At 38.0% G+C, this 7,715-nt stretch overlaps 2 pseudogenes; both read right to left on the reverse strand.

Moving 5' to 3' along the window:
- Window positions 1-1,074: 1,074 nt before the first annotated feature.
- On the reverse strand, window positions 1,075-3,015 carry LOC125598250 (annotated as a pseudogene).
- Window positions 3,016-4,229: 1,214 nt separating this feature from the next.
- LOC125598251 lies at window positions 4,230-7,098 on the reverse strand (annotated as a pseudogene).
- Between the last annotated feature and the right edge of the window lie 617 nt (window positions 7,099-7,715).

A 7,715-nucleotide genomic window follows, 5' to 3' on the forward strand; every position in this document is an offset into this window, starting at 1 on the left:
AAGGGGTACTCAACAAAGTGTAAATGTATAATTTCCCCAATTAATTTTTGATCCATAAAATCATTATCACAATAATATAATCATTACCGAAATAATAAAATAACCTATAAAATACAAAATGAAACTTATTAAAGAATGTCAAAATACAAAGAAACATGAAAACTATGAGAAAAATATTAAATAACATAGAAAAAATTAAAAATAATAAACATAATATAAATATAATCTAAGAGAATGCATAGGAAGTATTATATTTTTTCTCAAAGTTTAAGATCTAAGTTATTGATAGTATATGATGTTTATTGGCCATTGCTATTATGTTGGTGATTTATGAGTAGTGTCTCTAATGCTTACAATGCCGTTGAAATTATTTTCAATCACAACTACAATAAATGTTTGATTTCAACTTCAAGTTGCCTAATGATAACTTAATTATTAGAGAATAATTTATCCAAAATTAAACTCCATGAATAAAACAAATAGAACTTAATACATGATGGTCAATATAAATATTAAATTTGAATAATTTATAAGATTAATTTAATGTTTTATCAAATTTATTAATTTAAATAAAATTCATATTAAATCATAATTTTTTGAATATCTACATATTAATTTGTACATGGTGCAGGATATCATCTAGTTTTTATATAATTAACACATTTTATACCAGGTGTTGCTAGTTTAAGTCTTCCCTTCATATTTTGTATTTTTTATGCTTTAAGAGAGTCTTATTTTTAACTAATCTGAGAGTACTCCAGGCTTATGGGAATGCCCATACTAATCTTTAAGGTAAGGTGCAGTCTATGGATAAATCATATCTCCGGATATTCAAATGGGCTAAAAGCAAAAGCTCATATCATGTGTGTATCCAAGATAATGTGACTTAGTTTCGCGCATCAGATGGATCGAACCTTAAACGTGTTTGCGTCCTAAGCTATTCTCTTTACCACTCGACCACAAGATTCCGAGCAATGCTTAAAGAGAGTGATCAAGACACAAAACATTTTATATAGTTATGAATGACAACGAAAGCTAGAAGGTTTTGGGTTGCAGTAATAAACTCCTTGGTGCTAAAAGGAAGAAAATGATGTTTTGATGATAGATGCATGAGAATACAAACTCACTGACTTATTGAAACACTCAAACACATACACGTACAACTTGTTTATTGAAACCCATACACGGTCTTATTATAACTTAAGTGGCCGATAACAAAGCAAGCACATGTAGTGGCAGGCCCGTACGTGGTTAGAGAAACTCTAACTAGGAAAGTACTTGGTTGTAGAAACGGCTTCAATTTCGACTTGAACAGTCAACTTATCATCCACAAGAAACCCCTTTGATGAATCTTTGAGATTAGAGAGAGGGACAAATTCACTAGAACCCCAACCATAAGCACGTCCAGTTTCCAACGACTGAACCAGTTATCAACTACCAAAATATCACATAAAAACACTCATTAGTAGTCCATAGCTATTAATATGTGTAGATATGTATTAATGTAATAACTGCTTACTTTGCCTTTCAACGTTTCTGAATTTGAATTTGTTAAGAACTCGAAGCTTAGCACGAACATAAATCCTCTCAAAAGGTCTGAGTTCCTCGTTATGATTAACGATAAGATACATGGACAAAGCTTTTCCCTTCCCTTGTCACGACCACTTGGATTCACTTGTATATTCCTGATCATCAGCATATCGAAGAAGACTTGTTACTGTACGACAGTATACTTCAACTAAGCATATCAAACGAGGTTATTTGGACTCACCAACGTCTTCCTCCGATGGAGAAAGTATCAGACAAGTAAGTATCTTCGAGCAACGTGGAGAACTTCAGAAGTCTCCAGGTGAATGTCGGGGTTTTGAAATTGTTAGCAACAGTGAAAAGTTCTGATGTTTGAAAGACAGTGGGAGTGGTCACATCAACACCAAACTCGCAGTGATCTCCATCATAGAGGTATCCATTATAGGGGCTTTTAAATGTATAACCAGGAGAACCTGAGAGAACCCCCACATCGTTTTGAAATTATTATATCTCCAAACATCTGTATCTGCAGTAACAAAACATAATTGGATAGTACATATTAGTTCATATAATTAATAGCATCTTTTCTTGTTAAAAATATCATAATTTTAGGTTTTAAATTAGCAAAGAACCTTGGATGGTAAAGTACTTCTTCTCTTTCTTGTTGAAGACGTAAAACCTGAGATCAACGTAAACCTCTTCATGTGGAGCGAGAGTGGAGTTGTCTATGGCTGCGTAAAGCGAGAGGTACCCTGAACCTTTATCATTCTTGTTCCCGTTCGGGTACACAACAAGTGTCCTGTTTTGTAGTATATACAATTTAGTTTTGAGTGAATAATCAAAGATCATACTATCAAAATTATATACCAGTTATAGCCAGCGGCTGAGAAAGGACGAGATACATATCTCTCTGAGTATTTCGACTTAAGTAGGGTGTTGAACGACTCCATCTTTAGAGAGTAAGAAGATGGAGGACGACTTCTGAGACCCTTCACTATTGCGTTTGAAGCTGAGACTTTATAGTCACGTGATGAGACCTCTTGGTCATGGTTATGTAAGTAATGGGCTTCTCCCTGGATTGGATCTGGTCCATCTCCATCTTGAACATGTGTGTGAAAGTAATGTGCTTCTCCCTGGATTGGGTCTGGTCCATCTCCATCGTCCACTGTTTTGAATATGTGTGACAATTTAAAAAAAAAAGACAGTCTAGAGACTCAAACACACACAGACTATAAGATATATAAGATAAGATTTTTCTTGAATACTGGATAGATCTAAGAGAAAAGGCGTCTCCGTACATTGCAAGTTTGTGGTGAAGTCATCAGTGACTTGCTGTATGAAGGAACTTGAAGAGGCAGAGGTGATGATGAATAGACAAAACAAGAGAATTACAGCAGAACCGGTCTTTGTGTAACGACTCTTCATCTTTTAATGTTGTATATGTGAGTGAAGTGCAGAGAGCAGAGATTAGTGAGACTTAAATAGCTGAAAGGGAGATGCTAGGAAGACTCCAGATGGTATGAAAGTATTGCATGACAGCACTGTTGATTCTATATTCTTAATACCTAACTGTTGTGTTTTGTTGCCTCGTGTTTGAAATGTAAAACCAAAAGTTGAAGCATCTTTGTTTGGTTGATAAGCTGGTGGTGGTGGTGGTTACATTTATCATGGGAATATTGCAAAAGACCTCTCAAAGCATATGTTTGTTTCTTCAAGATTATCTTTCCATTTAGGGGAAAAAAATGCAAAACAACCAATCATAGCTATCGGAGAAGATGACTACAATGTCAAAATATGAGGCTTTAGATGATTGCTGTCAATGACTGGAGATTGGGTATAATTAAATGTAACTACTGTCCATGCTCATTGCCTCACTGGATCAGGTGCTTATTGTTGCATAGTGAAAAGGTTGATCTGAACAATTCCTGATTTTGGCTGCTTGCTTCTATAGTTTTGGGAGTATCTAAGATAATAATATGAAGGGGAGAGGGCTGACTAGTCCTCTTCATATTCAAACAAACAATATTCAACCAAAATCATAATGAAGCTGACACAGACTGAAAAGAACATGCATGCAATTTGGTTCCACTCCTATCTCAGAACAGCACAACAACATATACAGCTAAAAGGAAGAAGAAACAAGTGGATAGATAAGTAGATAACAGTATCAAAATAACAGAATGTGTTTATCTTCATCAATAGGGTTTGGAAATTCAACATTATCACAAGATCTGTACCACACAATGCCAAAAAGAGTTTCAACGTTGGCGTGAGTTGAAGTACCATTCCACTTATAGTCGTGGTGAGAGGTCTTAGTTAAAGACTGCATGAAAGAATAACAGATAGTACCAAACGTTTCTGTTAATTGAACCGGGATTACTTTCCACAATACAAAAACATTTTTAGTCATATATATCACTAATTTCCTCTATTTTCTCTAAAAGTAATATTTTGAGCTTTACTTTTTTTATCTTCTGACAATTTTGAGCTTTACTTCAAAAGAAAATTCTGATATAAAGTGTTCTTTTCAGGGGTAGAGCATCTAGGTCTGCCAATGCTACCACAGCCCAAAACACTAAATGCAAAAATCCACTGGGAAAGGATTATAGGGTTTGACGGTTTGTGGTCAGTGAATTTCTTTCAGGAGATGAAATCTTCTTGCCTTCTGTGTGTTTAAACTATATGACGGTAGAATTTGTACCTCAACAGTAAATATATCTCTCTTAATTATTGTGAATGGTAAAGTTATTGCTAGAAACATGCACCATACAGTTTACAAGTATATAGACAATGTGGTAGTAAAATATAAGAAGATATCATTGACCTAACATCTCAATTTGGGCTAGATAGCCACAAAATTGGTCAAGGAAAACTACCATTATTAGGTCTTTGCTCCCTAGCAACCAACAAGTGGTTGGCCCAGACAGGCTATGGCAGTAATCAAACACAAAGATCATTTCGCATTTCGCTACCAACATATACCGCCGTGATTGGCTTGACCGGCTAGATCACGAAACAATGGCAATAGCATCTCAGCTACAAAGACTAGTTTGAACCAAGTCAGGTAGCTTCATAGTATGTAGTGGCCTAGATCTTATGCTCAAGGACATGTTTCAGCTGAACCTTTTGGCTCTCGACTTGTGCTTCCATAAGCTTTGTCTTCACGTTGTTCTTATGTGTTCCTCTAGGCCACTCTATGCACCCTTTCATCCCTCCTCGGTTTACATTAGCATATGCCGAGTCTGGTGATGAGGCCACCAAGTCCAACGTCCTGAATCCGCCTTTCCTTGGTGAAACCATCCCTGCATTTGACTTTCTCGCGTTTGAAAATGAAACCCTTCCGTTGATACCTTCTATTGAACTCCAGAGCTTAGCCATTGACGATACCTTCTTGGACTGCCTTCTAGGAACCGGGTATACTTCTTTTATTTCTCTCAATGGAGTCTTCTGAAACTCCGTGCCATTCGCAGATACATTGCTGTCACGTTGATGATTGTTGCTAGTGAAATGGACGCTCTCATCTGGAGAGAAACTGGATCTGTGTTCTTCCTGATGGCTCACGGTTTCCCAACCACTGTCATCTTCTTCAAATTCACCATTCATTGTTGCTAGAGCATTTGAGAGTCTCCCTTTGTTATCTGAACTTACCCTGTGAACTTCTGAACCGTGGCTGACCGGACTGTAACCAACGCATTGCTCGGTTTCTCCATCTTGGATGGCTTCACCCAAGTTCATTTCTTCAAATAACATTAAGATATCATCCGGTTTAGCGGGTTCATATGTAAACTCCTTGACTTCATGGACATCACTGACTGATGCAACAGTCTCTCTTAACACTTCAGCCTCTTTCACACTTGTAGTAGCATTTCTTGAACTGAGGAAGGCCTCCAACTCTCCTACAAGCTTGTTCATTTGTGAGTACTTCTCCTCGAGTGCTAATTTGGCATCAATAAGCTTCATTTGGACACGTTCCTCACGCCAAACCTCAGCCATTTGCAGCATTCTTCTCTCATCGTCCACTTCCTCTCTCAGATTCATGGATTCACTCTTCAAAGCATCAATCTCAGCTTTGTCTTCTTCTATCTCCTTGGCGAGTTCATCGCAAACTTCTTCGATTAACTCTTGCCTTCCTTTCCTTTTGGTAGTCATGCATGTGACGCTTCACAGCCAGCTTTGAATCTGCAAGCTCATTCACTAGTTTTAGATTGACAGCTTCTAAATTATGACGAGCTTTCTTTTCCCGGTTGATGTCATCTTTCATGTCTTCAATGATTGCTCGGACCTTCTCATGCTCCTTGCTCCGCCAAGATGCTCTCTCCTCGCTAACTTTCCTCAGGAAGTGCTCAAGCTTCTTTTTCTGAGATCGCTTCTCACTCTCGAGATCCTCGATGCGGGCACGAGCTTCCTCAAGTTTGAGCTCAATAGAAGAAGCAGCATTCAGTTGTTGATCAGTTCAGCTTCACGTTGCTGTAGATTTGGTGGACGTCATCCCTTGCATCTAAGCGTATAGGATCCCATTTTGTTGCCGCCTCCATCGCAGAGTCGGGAAATGGAATCGAAGCCTCTGTTAACAGCAGAAGGAGAAAACTAGTTCAGATCAATACATTTGAAGGACTCGGACAAAAAGAAAAAGCGAACCAGAGAATGAGCAGAGTATAAACATATGTCTTAAAATGTTCAAGTTAGCAATCATACTGATACGATAAAATAAGTAACCAAAAAGGAAAATATAATAGGTCAAGTAAAGCTCTAAACTCTCTGAAACTCCATCTCAACAACTACCACAACATTCACTTATGCTCTAAAGCAAAAGGTATAAATGACTTTTGAAGCATTTCAACATGTAATCAGACAGACATAAATATCATCTCTCCACCTAGAAGCTTAAGGATATCAAAACACACCTTACACAAGAATCCACTCTTGGTTGGAGCAGCAGGAGGACTACGCATGCTTCTTAAGTTGTTGCTGGTTTGAAAGCCAGAATGTTTATGATCATGGTGATAGAAAAACAGAGGACCCAAATGTCCACCAGCACTTCCCTGGAAGAAAAGGAATATTAATATTTAATATTCCTCTAAGATAATAACTAAAACAGAGTATTTCAGATCCAACACTAGAAAAAAACAGAGTATGCATCTTCCACAAATATGATCAAACAGTGATTAACGACTAGTGTGAAGATCCTATAATCAAACCAATCTTTTGACCAAAAAGTTCAAAACTTTCAAGAAAGAAAACTTTAAAACGGCACCTGAAACCCTAACCGATCCATTCTCCTCTCATCTCCGCCGCTAGAAACCGCATCGGGGACTTGCAACCGCCACACTCCCGCCGCGAGTTTCCTTCCCGTCTCAGCTTTCACACTTCTCCTTCCTTCCTTGCTGGGTTTCTCATCAACCTGATTGCTCACTCACCATTATCATCCTCTTCAACTGCGCCGCATCGCTCCCTGTTTTGATCCTCCGCTTTACATTTCAACACAGGAGTCTCCGGTCTGGTCCGCCTCCTGACGCCGGATCTCCGCTGACGGATCGATCTCGGTTTCATCTTCCTCCTCCTGGGATTAGGTCTGCGGCGGGTGATGTGTAGCCGTCGATTTGATTTTTTTCCGGTGAACTTCAACTACTTGTGTGGTTGAAGAGAGAGAAAATGAGCATAAAAGGAAAGCTAATGAAAATGCGTGAGAGAGAGAGAGAGATGGATGGATATGGAAGGTTGAGAGCTCGTGATGAAGCAAACTTGCTTGATTTGGAACTGTGACGAACGAAGCAAGATGCACATGAGTGTGGGGATACTTACTACTATATCTTTGATTTGTATAATTGATTACTTTCACATGGTCTAATATGGTGAGAGCAACAAGGAAACATTTTTGTGTGTGTTTCAGAATCTTTTACCATCAAAGCCCAACAACAATATGAAATCAAGGCCCATCTATTTACAATGGGAGATTCCCAAATATTTTAGATGTTGCAGGGGTTCAAAACTTAACTCTGAGTTTTTGTTTATGTCGGTTCTGAGAGGAGTGTGTTCAGTGAAACTGTTTTGGGAGGAGTGTCTTCAGTGCTACAAAATGAACTGGACTTCCGACTAATGTTAAGAGATAATCTAATCATCTATAATCTATACTAGGTATATTATATAACTGCATGGATCGAGATCCAAATCTAAAACTATTTCGTTCT

Source organism: Brassica napus, unplaced genomic scaffold (assembly GCF_020379485.1).
Source record: "Brassica napus cultivar Da-Ae unplaced genomic scaffold, Da-Ae ScsIHWf_166;HRSCAF=303, whole genome shotgun sequence".
Taxonomy (NCBI): Eukaryota; Viridiplantae; Streptophyta; class Magnoliopsida; order Brassicales; family Brassicaceae; genus Brassica; species Brassica napus.